At 37.1% G+C, this 17,478-nt stretch overlaps 1 protein-coding gene across 1 annotated transcript in view; it reads left to right on the top strand.

Annotated features, from left to right (window-relative positions):
* The first annotated feature begins 3,692 nt into the window (after positions 1–3,692).
* The window catches only part of Akap6 (A-kinase anchoring protein 6), a 516,193-nt gene continuing 502,407 nt past the window's right edge, over positions 3,693–17,478 (top strand). The window contains exon 1 of the mRNA XM_048798442.1: positions 3,693–4,089. The gene's annotated coding sequence lies outside the window, so the exon portion shown is untranslated. The remainder of the gene's footprint in view (positions 4,090–17,478) is intronic.

Here is a 17,478-nt window from a genome sequence, read left to right as displayed (position 1 = left end):
AGAGTAAAGAAGTTTTCATGGGTGTGATTGGGTTAAGTGCTATTCTGGAACTAATTAGATTAGCATAGCTACAGGGATGGGATGTACTGTTATTTTAAGCCAGTCAGGGACCCCTCTGTAAGCTAATGTTGGAGCTGGTTCCATGGAAACCACATGACTAGAGAGTGTGGAGGGTTGTTTTCCAAATGAAATTTTGGATCCTCTTTCCCAAAGGAAACTTTTAATTCCTTAGAAATTTTGGAAATGGCTATTGGATAGAAATAACAGGTGTTTATTACAGAACATTTCTTACGTGGCTCCCCAAACAAATCTTAAGTCTAATATTACTAGAATATCCTTGGGAATTTGAATAAGGTATTACTTCCTTTTTATAATCTTTTTATAGCAGCTTTGTGTTTTTATTTAGTGAAGTATAGATAGTGCCCTCAGATTTCCTATTACTTATTTCCCCCATGATCCTGTCATTCATGTTCATTCATTCTTCAAGGAAATATTTACTAAGTGTGTACTGTGTGCTAAGGATGCTAGGTTCTGGGGATGTAGTAGTAAATTAAAAAAAAGAGTTTCTGACCCTATAAGGCCTATAGTGTAGTGTTCCAGTCTCCTTATCAAGCTGCTGTGCTGGTGCATGCTCTTTGCATCATGTGGTGGGATTTCTGATCTCCCTTGAACCATGAGTACACCCACTACCATACTGGCCTTGTCTTCTTCTTTATTGTGTGACACAGGGAGAGGATCCCTTAATTTTATAGAGCATGGGAAAGATTGACATATGCTCTTGAATGTATAGGGTACACTTTTCATTGGTAGCAACTGTCACAGTTGCCATGAATTATTTGTATACTTATTTGTTTAATATCTTTCACTCTAGACTTCTCATAAGGGTAGAGACCATGACTATCTTATTCATCATTGATTACCTTTGCATAGTGTAGCACCTAGAGCATACTGAGTATTCAAATACTTGAAAGATCTGCTACATTGTTAGGTTTAATGAGAATATTTAAGGTAGAGTTCATCTAATCTTCCCATGCTCCCCCTCCCAACCCCACTATGAATCAGCCTTCTTATATCAGAGAAAACATTCGGCATTTGGTTTTTTGGGATTGGCTAATATAATACAAAATATAATAAAAATATAATACAAAAATATAACACAAAAGATACCTTGAAATATTTATTAGGTATGTGTCTTAATCTTCTCAGGCTGCTACGACAAAATACCATAGACTGGATAGCTTAAACAACAGAAATTTGTTTTTTCATAGTTCTAGAAGCTGGGAAGTCCAAGATCACGGTGTTGGCCTATTTAGTGTCTGGTGAGGGTCCTCTTCTTGGCTTGCAGATGGTCGCCTTCTGTGACCCTCACATGGCAGAAAGAAAGTTAGGGAGCTCTCTGGTGTCTCTTATAAAAACATTAATTCTATCAGTTTAGGACCCCACCCATATAACCTAATTTAGCCTTAATTGTCCCTTTATAGGACCTATTTCCAAATGTAGTCACATTGTGGGTTAGGGCTTCAATAATGTCAAGGGCACAGTTCAGTCCATAGCATTGTGATTACCTTTAGACTACACAACTTTGAGTATCATTAGGGACTTTTCTAGTATTTAGCTGCTTACTTTTTGGCATACTTTTATGTGGTAGCGGTGACAATACCCTTGAGTGCTCTGAGCATGTCTGTTCCTAAGAATCTAAGCATACCTGCTAGAAGACCCAGAAAGAGAAAGTTTCTCTTCTTCCAGTCTAAGGTGGGCTTTCTGAATCCTTATTTTTTATTCAAGTCTCTGTCTCATCAAGGATTGTAAATATCTGCTCCTTTTAGGGGAAACTTATCCTAAGTGCACAGCTCCCTTCTAAAACAAAAGAACAACAACAACAAAAAAGTCTCTAATGATCACTTAAGCACAAGCCAAAGTGAAAATCTTCTCTATCAAACAGAGTGCTTATATTTTTTATTCTAATTGTTATGTATGACAGCAGAATGCATTATAGTTCATATTACACATATAGAACACAATTTTTCATATCTCTGGTTGTGTACATAGTATATTCACATCATTCCTTACATGTCTTCATACATGTACTTAGGTTAATGATGTCTAACTCATTCCACCGCCTTTCCTACCCCCATGCCTCCTCCCTTTCCCTCTCACCCCTTTGCCCTATCTAGAGTTCATCTAATCCTCCTTTGCTCCCCCTCCAAACCCCACTATGAGTCAGCCTCCTTCTATCAGAGAAAACATTCAGCATTTGTTTTTTTTTTTGGATTGGCTAACTTCACTTTGCATTATATTCTCCAACTGCATCCATTTACTTGCAAATGCCATGATTTTATTATCTTTTATTGCTGAGTAATATTCCATTTGCATTTAGGTTATTTCATATTTTTTTCCCAAGAGAAATTAGTAGGTATAACCAAAGTTTCCACTCTCCCCTCCCCGGCCCTCAAACAAAGGCTTTGCTTACCCCAAGGAGAACTCAAGTCCCTCCCTGTATTTGCTATCTGCAAGAAGAGTATTGTTTTCAGTACTTAAATGGTAGATTCCTTCTATCATCTCTCCCTTCAAATTTTACCCATCAGGTAGTAGATAATTTTAGAAGTGGCCAGAACTCATCATGCTTTGCAGTGCCTTGGACTGGTACTGAATCACATAGTATGATATTTTAACCTTCAAAGCTGGATCACTGTATCTCTAAACCACTCATGGCTGGAATGAAGGACAAAAACACTATACTAAAGCTGCCAGAAATATTTTCTGTGTATATGATGGGTGGAAATGGGAATAATATTTGGAGCATAGTCTGTCTTTATTTTGAAAGCCCTTTAGGTCATATAGCTGTAATTAAAAAGAACTGACTGCTTATGTTTAGAATTGTCTTGAATATTAGTAAGGCCATCCAAATGTACATACTTCGGGCTGTGTGGTAAGTGTTCTCTTTAGGAACAGAAAATAATGTCTCTGAAGGGAAAGGCACATTTTAAAGTGCTTTCCCCCATCCTTTCCATTCAATGATTGGTTTAAAATTTCTGTGGAGAATGTTTAACATGACTAATAAATGCTCCAAAGTTCAATGAAGAAATCTAAACCACTAACAGCTTAAAAACAAGAAACAAAGAGTAAAATATAATTCCCAAATTGTTGATTCTTGATATTATCTTTTTGGTAATAGTAGTATAGATTGCAGTTATTATATATAATGTTTTCAAGTTAACAAAATGTTTGGTGGGTTGCCAACTAGGTCCATTTTAAGGGAAGAGCACTTTGTTCCAGCCCAAGCTGATAAGTAACTTCGAATCTTACTGTTAAAATAATTAGCATGTGTTCATAGTGGGGTTGGAGCCTAGTTTTGCTCCTTATCATTCCCAGTATCACCTCAGTTTCTGCTAGATTACCCCATTCTCTTTTCCCTGCACTGCCTGCCTCTGGGATCAAAAAGAAATGAAGGAGTCTTTGCCACCAATGAAGAAAGAGATGTCTGTGAGATAATCATGTTACAAAACTGTTACTCCAGATCACTGTACTTATATCTTCATCCTAGCTCACAGTCTAAAAGTTGATGGGTAGTTACCAGTACTCACACATTTGACACCACCAGATTTTGTATTTTTCCATTACTCAGTAGAGGCCCACTATTGACAAATACTGAACTTGGCAAGATTAGGAACCTAGAATCAGGAAATCCGTTCTTGGGTGGGTCACAGGAAGTTTTAAGACCTGTGAGCTCAGGTCCTTGGGGACCTGATGATGAGATAAAGATGATAGATTTTGCTGAGGACACTTTCTTCCAGTACTGCTACCAAGATCACTGTTCACGTGTGTCTACTGCAGAGTCGGAGAGAATTCAACCTTTCTATTCCTCAGAGCTTAAAGAGCTTGGAGAGAAACTACTTCCTTCTTGGGGTTCAGCCAAATGGAGCCTTCTTTGTGACCTCTGGTTTCCTATTGCTGAAGAAGGAGGAAGGTGCTGGGTTATGGAGAGCTCATCAGGCCTGTACAGAAAACAGGGTTTCTGTTTTGTTTGTTCTCAAAGGACAGATTACTGTCCCTCATCCTCATGGTAATAAAAAATGCTATACAGTAGTGGTAAGTGGTTCTCTTCCTGATATATTTTAAGTCTTTGAGTTATTTCAATAGGATGTTTATTTCATAGTGTGTTGTCCTTTTGGTGTGATGCATTTCTTTGACTGTACTGAGTCTTGTATACAAGTGTGCTACCATCTTTCTTCATATATTTGTTAATTAGGAAATATATTTTCCCCTTTGGAATTGCTCATTTTGGAAGAATGTTTCTTTATATATATGGCTTATGGTCAGAGTCTGACTCTATAATTTTTTTCTTTTTAAGCATATAGCTATGTATATATTATTAAGTAAACATTCTCCTTTATTTTCCCCATGGGAAGCCATGAATAAAAAATGGGTGTTCCAGTGCATGCATTGCATGCTTTTGGTTATTTTCTCAAACAATGATTAAAATCTTTCCCACAGGAGGAAAATTTACTTTTGAGGACAGGTAGAGGAATCCATCCAGTATTTTAAGTTTATTTTGTTGGCTACACTCTGGTTAGTCTCCCAAACTTCTCTGTCATTTTCCCAGAGGTTTTCAGAATTAAACTGGGCCTGTCTTTCAGCTGGTGATTTGCATCTATCTGCTCTTTTCCTGACACCTGAAAAGTGATTTTGAACCTGGAAGAGTATAGTCTCTTAAGATTTGGGGATTTTGAAAGTCAGAGAAGGAAGAAGTTTGAGAGCACAAATGCCCATGAGTGTTTTCTCTTCAAGTATTGAGTGAATTAAGTTCACCACTCCATTTATAATTCTACCAGTTTCTTCTATTAGCATTTTTTTGGTGGGGGGGGTGGGTACCAGGGATTGAACTCAGGGGCACTCAATCACTGAGCCACATTTCCAGGCCTATTTTGTATTTTAAGTAGAGACAGGGTCTCACTGAGTTGCTTAGCACCTTGCTTTTGCTGAGGCTGGCTTTGAACTTGAGATCCTCCTGCCTCAGCCTCCCGAGCCACTGAGATTACAAGTGTGGTGGTGCCTGGCAGCATCTTATATATAACAATGACATAGAGATACTGTGTCTGATACCAGTGTGGATGACAACTTACTGGACCAGTGTGGAGAAACCTATATCCATAAGCATTTGAATTTTCTCAGCTTTCAGGGTTTGCTTGATTTTTTATTGATTCACCATCTATAGATCAATGCCTATTTGCGTGTAAGACTTTATCTTTTTGGTGTGGGAATAGATAATCCATTGTACAGGAAAGAACAGTCTATGATAGTATTGCAATGATTGCTACTATTATTCTTATTGCCCTACTACTATTACTACTGCTATTGTTGTTACTGTTAACTACTGCTCTAACCATGATTATTGCTGCTGCTGCTGTGGATTCTGATGTAGCTAATACTGTTCCTTCTCTTCCTACTAGTCACCACTCATAATTTCATTTTTATGCTAGATGCTGTAAGATTTAAAAAATCAATTATCCAAGCCTTCAAGATGTTTATAGTCTACATAAGATTAACCTGAGAAATGGCTAGAAACCAGGCACAATAATTTTCAGTTGTATAGCATCATTATGTGTTAGATGCTTAACATAATTAGCTTATTTAGATAGCTTGACAATCCTCAGAGACGAGTCTTATTGTACCTTTTCAATGGATGAGGAAACTAGATCCAGAGATGGCAAGTGACTTGCCTTTGATTGCATAGCTAGTTTACAGAAGAGCTGGGATTTAAACCTATGTCTATTGGGCTCTAAAACCTACAGCATTTTCCCTAGACAGGACTGTAGTCTTTAAATTTGAAAAATGAATTCTCTTTGTTATGTCAGTACCCACAATAGTATCTACAAATGGAAGGGCATGTATCATGAAAAAAAAACTGAAGCATAAATAGAGAATATGAATGACTCTTAGTACTAGGTACTGAGACTAAAACTCAAGGCTCCCAATTCCCAGCCCTGTGCTCTGTTTCCCTTGTGGAACAACAGTTGGATTACTATCTTTCTAAACTGGCTCAGCAAATTCAATGTTTTAAGTTTATTTTCTTGGCTGCACTCTGGTCAGTCTCCCAAACTTTTTTGTCATTTTCTTCAAGGTACCCAGGTTCAACTTGGGTTGTCTTTCAACTGGTGATTTGGGTCTTTTTCTGCACAGGCCCATAGCCTGAAAATTACACTAGGGTGACCAGTCCTAACAATTGTTGAGATGAGCTTTCTTTGTCCACTCATGATGCTGCATACTTTGTATAACCATGTTCACTTTGATCAGGAGCATTGTCTTTGACCCTTGAGCAGCAATGGTGTTATAATGGAGAAATAAAAGCTTGGTGGTAATTGGTCTAGTAGCTTAATATTTCTTAGATCTGCCTATTGCTGTGATAAAAAAATATTGAAAATTTAATACGTCCTCCAGTGTCAAATGGTACAAACAAAGTTTCCTTAGGCAAGATTTTTTTTTTCCCATTTGCTGACCTCTAAAATGTGAGTGTTTATTGAAAGTTCTTTAAGGCAGTCTTTACTCTATGCTGTGTACATGGCTAATATTTTATGGATTATTGGAATGAACCCTGCCTCTTCTTTCATTGATGGCTGAATTCTGGATCATTGCTGGGGAATAAAGGTAGTGAGGACTGGACTGGTATGTTAATAAAGAAGGATCTGTGTTCTAGAGGTAAATGCATTTTGGGGGTTATGCATTATCTTGGAGGTTTAGAAAATACTCTGTTGGCTCATAGTTGGGTTCAAATCCTGATTCTGCTGTTTAATAGCAGCAAATTCTTGGCAACTCTAGAAACTCCGTTTCTTATCTGCAAAATGAGGATCAATATTTTTCTCCTAGGATTACATAAGGATTAAATGAGTTAATGATACCCTAAAAGTGCCTGTTGTATAGTTACTACTATAATAATAATTATTAGAATTTTTATCTCATTTGTTCTTTTTTCATTTCTCAAAAAGTAACTCACATTTGATTAAAATATTTGAATGCCTTGTTCTTCTACTGATTCTGTATACATGCTTCTTTAGTAATTTAAGATGAGAGTATATATTTAAGATAACTTATAGATAAACTAAAAAATGAGGAAAATAGACCAACTTAGAGATTAATCAGGTCCAACGCTAACTAGCCATGGAAACTGGCAAGTCATTCAGATTCTTTAGTTTCCTATGGCTAGTTAGTGTTGGACCTGATTATCTTTCCACTTGTCTAGTTAGTGCCTTTCCCACGGCATGCACTGCTTTGTAGTTATCAGTGGTTGTGGATGGCTGGCAGTCATCCATTCCTCCAAAAAAATATTCATTAGCTTCCAACTGAGTGGATTGAATTCTAAGGTAATTTAGGAATCAGATCAGATTTGTGAGGGAAATAACAGAGGGAAGGACTTGGTTTCTCCTTAAATCCCACCACCTAAGTGGTAGTTGCCCATAAAGTAGGCTTCTTTTGAAAAAGAGGACTCCAAAGATTTGACTCTCAAATCTTTCAGTGCATGGGAACCTTACACAACCTCAGAAGCAGCATTTCACTCAGGCTCAGATTGTCCCCTTGCCTGGGGTGGGATAGGCATTGATGTTTGCCTGCTTAAAAACCAACACTTGAAATCCTACATATAAAAACAGTATTGGCTCATTTTCACCTTTGGGGCACGTTTTTTCCTTCTGTCTTAATTGTTGTAGTAGATTAGTGGTATTGTACAGCATACCACTAACAATTTAAAACCTGAACCACACATTATTATAGCGTTGACCAACCACAGTGGTTACTCTAAAGTTAGGCCATACTTCTTGGGTGTTTTAAGATGTTAAGCCCTGGGCCAGTGTGCCAATAAAACAGGCTCTGGAGTGTCCTTTAATCTTGGTTAGGAAAAAGGTTCTCTCTGGCCAAATTCCATACAAGAGCTGCATAAGCACTATAAACATAGAACTGGGTAAAAATAACAGTTTTATTACCTGATTTTGTTCTTTTTGCCATATTTCAATGTAAATCTTCTTTTTGTAACATTTATACATATGATGATAATTTATGTTTACTTCTAAGTCTGTGTCTGTGTTATCCTTTTCAAAAGAATTCTATGAAGTATTATATTATAGTGAAATGTTTTTAATTGATAAAAGTAACTGATAGAATGTTAACTCTATTAGTAAATTAGTAATTTAAGAGTCAATTACCAAAGTAAGAGGGAAAGAAAGTGTTATGTGAAACACTCATTCTCACCTAGTTTTAAAACTTTCTCTGTGTGTATTTATATGCACATATATTCATGTTTGGTAATTTGATGTTTTTGATTACATGTGTTTGGCTGAGTAGGGTTGGAGAATGGGAAAGATTAAGTATTTTGAGTTTGACAAACTCAGGTAAAGTAGCATTTACTAATAAGCAAGGTACCCAACAAGTATTTGCTACACACCTATTCTGCTCTATGCTCTAGAAGATAAAATTCTTTTTTTTTTTAGTATTTTATGTTTTATTGTTGATAGACCTTTATTTATATGCAGTGCTGAGAATCAAACCCAGTGTTTCACACATGCCAGGCAAATGCACTATTGCTCAGCCCCAGCCCCAGCCCTGATAAAATTCTTTCCTTGGAGAAGCTTCAAGTTGTTTTCATGATAGATACACACCTGGGTAGTAGAACATAAGGCTCAGCTAGGACATAGGATTTCAGCTCTCTTGTTTGTTTTATGGTAACCTAGTGAATGTAAAAACATTTTTGTCAATGGCATGTGACACTCCATTTTAGTTAGAGCTGATTTTTTTAAGAGTGCATTATTGGATTATTCACTGAAGAAAATGTTTCTACTCTGAAACAAGCCTCTTTTATGAGAGCTGCGTGTGACTTCCTTATAATGAATCATTTAATGTATTAGTTAACTGAACAAATTTTACCTATGAAGGTATGATATAATTTCTTTTCCACAGAAGAAGGAACAACTTTAACTTCTTACAAGTTATCTTAGAAATCCCCATTTTTTTAGAATATATTATGTTCAAACTGGAAGAATATTTATAAACAAGAGTTGACTAGTTCATTAATAATTTTTCTCAGGTAAGACATGGAGTTTAGATTAAAGACCATGTGGGCTGAAACTCCTGTGTTACAAAACTCTGATGTAAATAACTTAAAAACAGTTACCATGATCACCATTTCTACCATCTCTTGCCAATGGAGACTCTGATGACACAGTATGTTTTTTGCTGATTTCCTTTGTCATTTAAGGTCAGATCTTTTCAGAAGCGAATTACTTTTTAGTATTTTAGGCAGCAAAGAAAGGGATAAACAATATCTCTAATGAACCTAGATGCAAAAATCCTCAATAAAATTCTGGCGAATCGGATACAAAAACATATCAAAAAAATTGTACACCATGATCAAGTAGGATTCATCCCTGGGATGCAAGGCTGGTTCAATATACGGAAATCAATAAATGTTATTCACCACATCAATAGACTTAAAAATAAGAACCATATGATCATCTCGATAGATGCGGAAAAAGCATTCGACAAAGTACAGCATCCCTTTATGTTCAAAACTCTAGAAAAACTAGGGATAACAGGAACATACCTCAATATTGTAAAAGCAATCTATGCTAAGCCTCAGGCTAGCATCATTCTGAATGGAGAAAAACTGAAGGCATTCCCTCTAAAATCTGGAACAAGACAGGGATGCCCTCTCTCTCCACTTCTGTTCAACATAGTTCTCGAAACACTGGCCAGAGCAATTAGACAGACGAAAGAAATTAAAGGCATCAAAATAGGAAAAGAAGAACTTAAATTATCACTATTTGCAGATGATATGATTCTATACCTAGCAGACCCAAAAGGCTCTACAAAGAAACTATTAGAGCTAATAAATGAATTCAGCAAAGTGGCAGGATATAAAATCAACACGCATAAATCAAAGGCATTCCTGTATATCAGCGACAAATCCTCTGAAATGGAAATGAGGACAACCACTCCATTCACAATATCTTCAAAAAAAATAAAATACTTGGGAATCAACCTAACAAAAGAGGTGAAAGACTTATACAATGAAAACTACAGAACCCTAAAGAGAGAAATAGAAGAAGATCTTAGAAGATGGAAAAATATACCCTGTTCATGGATAGGCAGAACTAACATCATCAAAATGGCGATATTACCAAAAGTTCTCTATAGGTTTAATGCAATGCCAATCAAAATCCCAACGGCATTTCTTGTAGAAATAGAGAAAGCAATCATGAAATTCATATGGAAAAATAAAAGACCCAGAATAGCAAAAACAATGCTAAGCAGGAAGTGTGAATCAGGCGGTATAGCGATACCAGACTTCAAACTATACTACAGAGCAATAGTAACAAAAACAGCATGGTACTGGTACCAAAACAGGCGGGTGGACCAATGGTACAGAATAGAGGACACAGAAACCAATCCACAAAACTACAACTATCTTATATTTGATAAAGGGGCTAAAAGCATGCAATGGAGGAAGGATAGCATCTTCAACAAATGGTGCTGGGAAAACTGGAAATCCATATGCAACAAAATGAAACTGAATCCCTTTCTCTCGCCATGCACAAAAGTTAATTCAAAATGGATCAAGGAGCTTGATATCAAATCAGAGACACGCCGTCTGATAGAAGAAAAAGTTGGCTACGATCTACATACTGTGGGGTCGGGCTCCAAATTCCTCAATAGGACACCCATAGCACAAAAGTTAATAACTAGAATCAACAAATGGGACTTACTCAAACTAAAAAGTTTTTTCTCAGCAAAAGAAACAATAAGAGAGGTAAATAGGGAGCCTACACCCTGGGAACAAATCTTTACTCCTCACACTTCAGATAGAGCCCTAATATCCAGAGTATACAAAGAACTCAAAAAATTAGACAATAAGAGAACAAACAACCCAATCAACAAATGGGCCAAGGACCTGAACAGACACTTCTCAGAGGAGGACATACAGTCAATCAACAAGTACATGAAAAAATGCTCACCATCTCTAGCTGTCAGAGAAATGCAAATCAAAACCACCCTAAGATACCATCTCACTCCAGTAAGATTGGCAGCCATTATGAAGTCAAACAACAACAAGTGCTGGCGAGGATGTGGGGAAAAGGGTACACTTGTACATTGCTGGTGGGACTGCAAATTGGTGCAGCCAATTTGGAAAGCAGTATGGAGATTTCTTGGAAAGCTGGGAATGGAGCCACCATTTGACCCAGCTATTCCCCTTCTTGGTCTATTCCCTAAAGACCTAAAAAGAGCATGCTACAGGGACACTGCTACATCGATGTTCATAGCAGCACAATTCACAATAGCAAGACTGTGGAACCAACCTAGATGCCCTTCAATAGACGAATGGATAAAAAAAATGTGGCATTTATACACAATGGAGTATTACTCTGCATTAAAAAATGACAAAATCATAGAATTTACAGGGAAATGGATGGCATTAGAGCAGATTATGCTAAGTGAAGCTAGCCAATCCCTAAAAAACAAATGCCAAATGTCTTCTTTGATATAAGGAGAGTAACTAAGAACAGAGTAGGGACGAAGAGCAGGAGAAGAAGATTAACATTTAACAGGGATGAGAGGTGGGAGGGAAAGGGAGAGAGAAGGGAAATTGCATGGTAATGGAAGGAGACCCTCAGGGTTATACAGTGGAGGGGGTAGAGAGAGAGGAGGGGAGGGGAGGGGAGAGGTGGGGAGGGGGGATGGTGGAGGATGGGAAAGGCAGCGGAGCACAACAGACACTAGTATGGCAATATGTAAATCAATGGATGTGTAACTGATGTGATTCTGCAATCTGTGTATGGGGTGAAGGTGGGAGTTCATAACCCACTTGAATCAAAGTGTGGAATATGATATGTCAAGAAATTTGTAATGTTTTGAACAACCCACAATAAAAAATTAAAAAAAAAAAAAGAAAGGGATAAAAATTTACACATGTAAGCCTTAAGAAATCTTTTTACTATTTCAAACCCTGGGGTGATAAAGAAAAAAACTGCTAGTAAATTTGTCTTTGCCTGGAATAGAAATAATGGTACTTTTCTTTAAAAAAAAGAAATTAAGAACTAAGAAAAACTTATTTTAAAATTACTTATGCCTAGAAATGTACTAAAGGTTATGGAGAAATCAAAAGTTGTATACTGGCCTGTGGTTGTAGCTCAGTGGTAGAGTGCTTGCCTAGCATGTGTGAGGCACTGGGTTCAATCCTCAGCACCACATAAAAATAAAAAAGTAGAGGTATTAAAAAATAAAATAAAGCATCAGGCATAAAAAAAAGGTTGTATGCCTTATGGTGAATAGTCAAGATTAAGACATATGAAAAAATTAAATGGTAAAACAGGAAAGCCCAGAAATACCAGTGCATGGTTTAAATAGTATCTAACCTTTGCTTCATGTGTTGTTCCTTGCCCTATATGAAGCAGTTCTCTTTGCTTCCATTAGAACATTCAAGCCATTTGGCTCCCTGTTGAATGTGTTTGAATCAAAACAAAGCAGCAGATAACTCTGCCTCCATAAAGTCAGGTAAGAGAACAATTTCAATTTCAGAAAAATGACCGGGAAATCTCTGAACCTGTTAGAGCATGTTTCTGTGGGCAAAAATCACCCAAGGGCCCCTCAGCCTGCAAATCTAGTGTTCATTCAGGAAGTATATGCTCTTCCTGGACTTACTGAGACTTTTTGGCTTTTGCTGATGAAAATTTTACCTGAAAGATGACAAAGAAATGGAGCTTAGTCTAACTGAGGCATATGTTCACTTTACAAATTTAGGAATGTCCAGGAGAAAAGATGGATAATGCCTTGCATCTCCCTTGGGAAGAGTTCTTGCCTCTTCTGGTCCCAACACCAGTCCTTGGAAGGGGTCTTATCTCTAAGGCTTGTGAATTGCTCAGGGTCCTGAGCTTTCCTTTCCCCTTCCCCAGGAAACATGATAATAATGCCTATGGATATATTAAGCAGTTTCTCAGATGGCTTTGTGAATCAGGTTTCTGTTTACTATGACTGAAACCTCAGCCCATACTGGCTTAAGCAGAAATGGGGACTGTTTGGCTCATAACTGATAAAGCTAGACTACACTGATTTCTGGTTCAAGTAGTGTCACTAAAACTGTTTCTTATTCCTCAATTCAGCTCTGCTGTCCTTCATGTGTGGCTTGATTCTTAGATGGCTTTCATGGGTGCAAAATAGGTACACAGCTTTAGATTTGATGTCCTTTCACATTTAAACCTAGTCGCCAAAATTGATATCCAATAAAATACCTCATTTCATCGTATTGGCTTCAATGGGATCCCATACCCATCTTTGAATGAAAAAACTTCTGTGAATCAGGAAATGCAATAAACTGATTGGCCCAAGACTGGGTCACATACTCCATTATCTTGGTTGGATTTTCACCCAAAGCATCATAAATTAGAATGTGAAAGAAGTAATGTCTAAGAGGAAATAATAAATCTAAGCATCAGATAATAGTGATAACTGAGTTTTTATCCTATTGCTTCAAGTTCTATTCTGGTTGTCAATGATTAAAAAATCTTTAGGAAACAATTTCTGCTTTTGCATGGTTACTGAAGGAAAGCAGAAGGGATGTAGAACATTCTACAATTATAAGAAACACAAATGTCCACTGTAGTTTAGTGTCCAAATATTTTTGGCCTCTAGATATTCTCAGATAGTATATAAAATATACTGATTGAAGCAGCATCCACAATCAGAATAGACTTATGACCATATAGGTTTGTGGTAAAGTGTCTGAATACTTGTTTTATTTTGTGAATGAAGGTTAGTTTTAAAGCCAGAATTGTGTACTTTTGGTAGAGGATTCCTTTAATCCTTTCTCCTTCTGCATGAGAATTTGACCTTTGGTTAACTCTGTAGCTTTGTTTTTCTGGAAACCTGAAAGTAGTAAAATGTCAACTATGTTGCTAGGCAGCATTGCTTAGGATAAAAATGACCCATCGTTAGTAAAAATGCCTATGTTGGAACAGGGGAATTACTACCTGGACTGGCTCTAACTCTGCTCTTCCAAGGGGGTTGCTTGTCTATTCTGTCATAACACTGGACCATCCACTGTATTCCCTGGCTACATCTGAAGTAGGTGATGAGGTACAAGCCTTCCCTAGTAGTTGGATTAACATAACTATGAATCCTAAAAGGAAGTCATGGTGTTGGTCTTCTCTGATTTCAGTGACTCTTATAATTGGGCATGTCTCTCCCGAGGATCCTATGGAGTTGTTACAAAGATATTGCCTCTTTGTAAGGAATGAGGTTTTAAAGGCTGGGCACTCTTGACTCTGCCTAGTGTGTTCTTGTCTCATTGTTCTTCAGCTGTCACCTAGAGGCCAGATATAATAGTTCATGGACACTGGATTGTTGCATAGATTGCTGCAAGAATGCTTAATAAGAGGCATAACCGATGCTGCTCTGCTGGCAAACTGAGTGTGCTGCTGCCAAATGTTGACTAAAATAGTCTTGTGTTCCTAAATGTTTAGTTGAGCTTTAGACCCACTGAAGGTACTGCAGACACATATATAAATTGCAGCCTAAAACAAGGATAATATTCCTGATCTTATGATGTAGCAGAGACTAAAGAACTGTGCATTATGCTTGTTTCCTTTTCTCCCTGGAGAAAACAAGAGATAGACTTTGTTTCCCAGCCTCTTACAGTAGATAAGGCCATTTGCTTGAATTCTAACCAGTGGAGTGTGAGTAAAATGACTAGTACGTCCATAAAATTCTTCCCTATGCTATCTCTTATCTTCTTTCCCTAATTGCTCAATTAATTCCAAAGATAGTAAGGTTGTAGTAGAAGGTGAAATCCCAGGATAGTCAGAGTCCCTGAAATGATTATATATAGATGGTCACCTGTAATCAATAACATCTGCTCAGATTTCAAAATCTGACTAATAAAATTATTTAGTCAGGGTAATTTTGGGGCTTACCTGTGAAATCATTTATTAAGAAATGTAGACCTGGGGCTGGGATTGTAGCTCAGCGGTAGAGCACTCGCCTAGCACGGGTGAGGCCCTGGGTTTGATTCTCAGCACCACATAAAAATAAGTAAATAAAATAAAGGCATTGTGTCCATCTACATCTCTCTCTCTCTCTCTCTCTCTCTCTATATATATATATATATATATATATATATATATATATATAGAGAGAGAGAGAGAGAGAGANTATATATATATATGGACCTGATGCATTTTCGGGAATGGCTTTAATATTTTTTTAGATCCTAAAATATAAACACATTTACATCATGAGCTACTGATTCGGAAAACAAAACTCGTTTGCTTCTGAAATCATGAGAAACTGTGATGTAATTCCTACTTATAAATTAGGGAAAATGGTTGGGGGAAACATTTGTATAAATGTAGTTACCTATGGTAACATGAAAGTTCTGTCTTGTCGGTTCGTATGGCAGAGAATAATTGGAGGCCAACTGAATCATAATGGAGATAAGTTTAATTTTTTCCCTTTTCTGTAGCCCCCCAGGCTAAATTGGGAACCCAGGGGATTTCTAACCCATTGTGTTCACTGTCATGTTTCTTATGCTGTGGTTCAATGGCTGATGGAACTTTAGTCCACAAAAAAAGGATTCTAGGGTTAAATAAATTAAGAAAGCACTTGTGTACCATATTTCTTCCTATGAAAGAGTCTTAGTACATATCAGAAGATTATAGTTTCTGAGAAAGTCTGCAATAAAGGATATACCCCCCCTTTTTTTTTCAGTACTGGGGATTGAATATAGGAGTGTTTTATCATTGAGTTATATGTCCAGCCCTTTTTTTTTTTTGTTTTGGGATTACGGTCTTGCTAAATTGCCAAGGCTGGCCTCAAACTTAAAATCCTGAGAGAAACCTATTTTTAACATTATCAGTTAATAAATATATAACATAATATATAACAAATTTAACATTAAGTTTAGTATTATTAATAACTAATATATAGCTTATAATTTTATAATATATTTTATTAAATAGTGTTTAATGTTTTATTAAATATTTTTTGTTATATTAAATTCTAGTCACTTTATCTATAAACAGACTATTTATCCATAATAAACTAGCCCCAAATCCCAATATCTTAAGATAATAAAGGTTTATTTCTCACTTATTATAGCTCAGTGTGTGTCAGTAGATGGTTTGGAGAAAATGACTCCGCCCCATATAGTCATTCAGGGACCCAGGCTGTATTCAAAGTTGGGTCCATTTCAGGGCTTCAGATTTCCACTGGATTCTTGCAGACAGCTAACAGCAGAGGGAAATAAGAAGGCATACTTGCTCTTGACTGTCTTTGAAAATGACTTCAGATCTACTCCCATTCCATTGGTAAGAATTACTTCTAAGTGTGCCTAGGAGCCAGAGAAACGGGGCTTGTTGAACACTCCTGGTACTCTCCGTAAGTTGTCCTGCTGACCTCCAATGTCTCTTTGCTCCCTTTCCCTCTTCAAAGAACATACATCCTAAATGAGCTACTTAATATGATATTTAGTCTCTATATTTAGCTTAAGTCCAGGATTTTTTGATGGTATTTAAAAAAAAAAAAGAATTATCTCCATTGAGGAGATTGGGAGACATATGTCTCATGGGTTTTAAAGCCTATTTATTTAAAGCCTATTTATTAGGTTGAGAGTCATTTGGTCAGCTGTCTATATTCCATTTAAAATTATTTTTAAGGATTTCTCACAGCGATTATGAAATCCCTTTAGTCACTCAGGCATGAAACTCCCTGCTTTGATTTACTGATCTTACCTTGATTCTGTTCTCCAGGAGAAACTCATCTGTTCACAGTTACCTGTGGTTCTAGCATTGTCCTCTGGGAGGATCCCCCACCAGTTACCTTTTTCTGACTTCACATGAAGAGAAGGTTGAGTGGTAGGCTCTCTTCTGTAACTGTGTAGACTTTGAAGGTGATTTCCTTGTTTTTATCCCATAGTCCAGATTCTGAGGACTAAAGAGCCTTCACTAATAAAGTTAGTGTGCTGTTAATGATGATACTAGCAAGGTCTGTCATTTTTATGATGCTTGTGGCTTATCAAATATTATTATATACATTATTGAATGCAATCCTAAAAAACCCCTGGAGCTGGGATTGTAGGAGCAAAAAGGCCATTGGGAAGTACAAAGTGAACCACCAAACACCCATTCACAAAGCAAGGAAACACTCATGACTTGCATCTGCTAAAAAGGGCTTAAAAAAAAAAAGCCAATTCAGGCCAATCTGTGGGCCAGCTATTCATCTAGTTCAGGTTGTTAAGTCTGACCTGGTCTCAGATTTGATGAGCTATCTATTCTTCCCCACCAAATAAATTACTTGATGCTGGCAAAGGGGACTAACAAGATTCTTCTCATCCTGTGAAGCCATATTCAAACTGAAACACCTGGTCCCAACCTGCCCTTTCTTCTCTATAGAATCATGGGATTTTAGTTCTGGAGAGTCTAATCTTGTTCTAAATGGCTTTTACTC

This window comes from Marmota marmota, unplaced genomic scaffold, assembly GCF_001458135.2.
Source record: "Marmota marmota marmota unplaced genomic scaffold, marMar, whole genome shotgun sequence".
NCBI classification, from domain to species: Eukaryota; Metazoa; Chordata; class Mammalia; order Rodentia; family Sciuridae; genus Marmota; species Marmota marmota.
The sequence above is the reverse complement of the archived record's forward strand: the minus strand, read 5'-3'. Positions and strand labels throughout refer to the sequence as shown.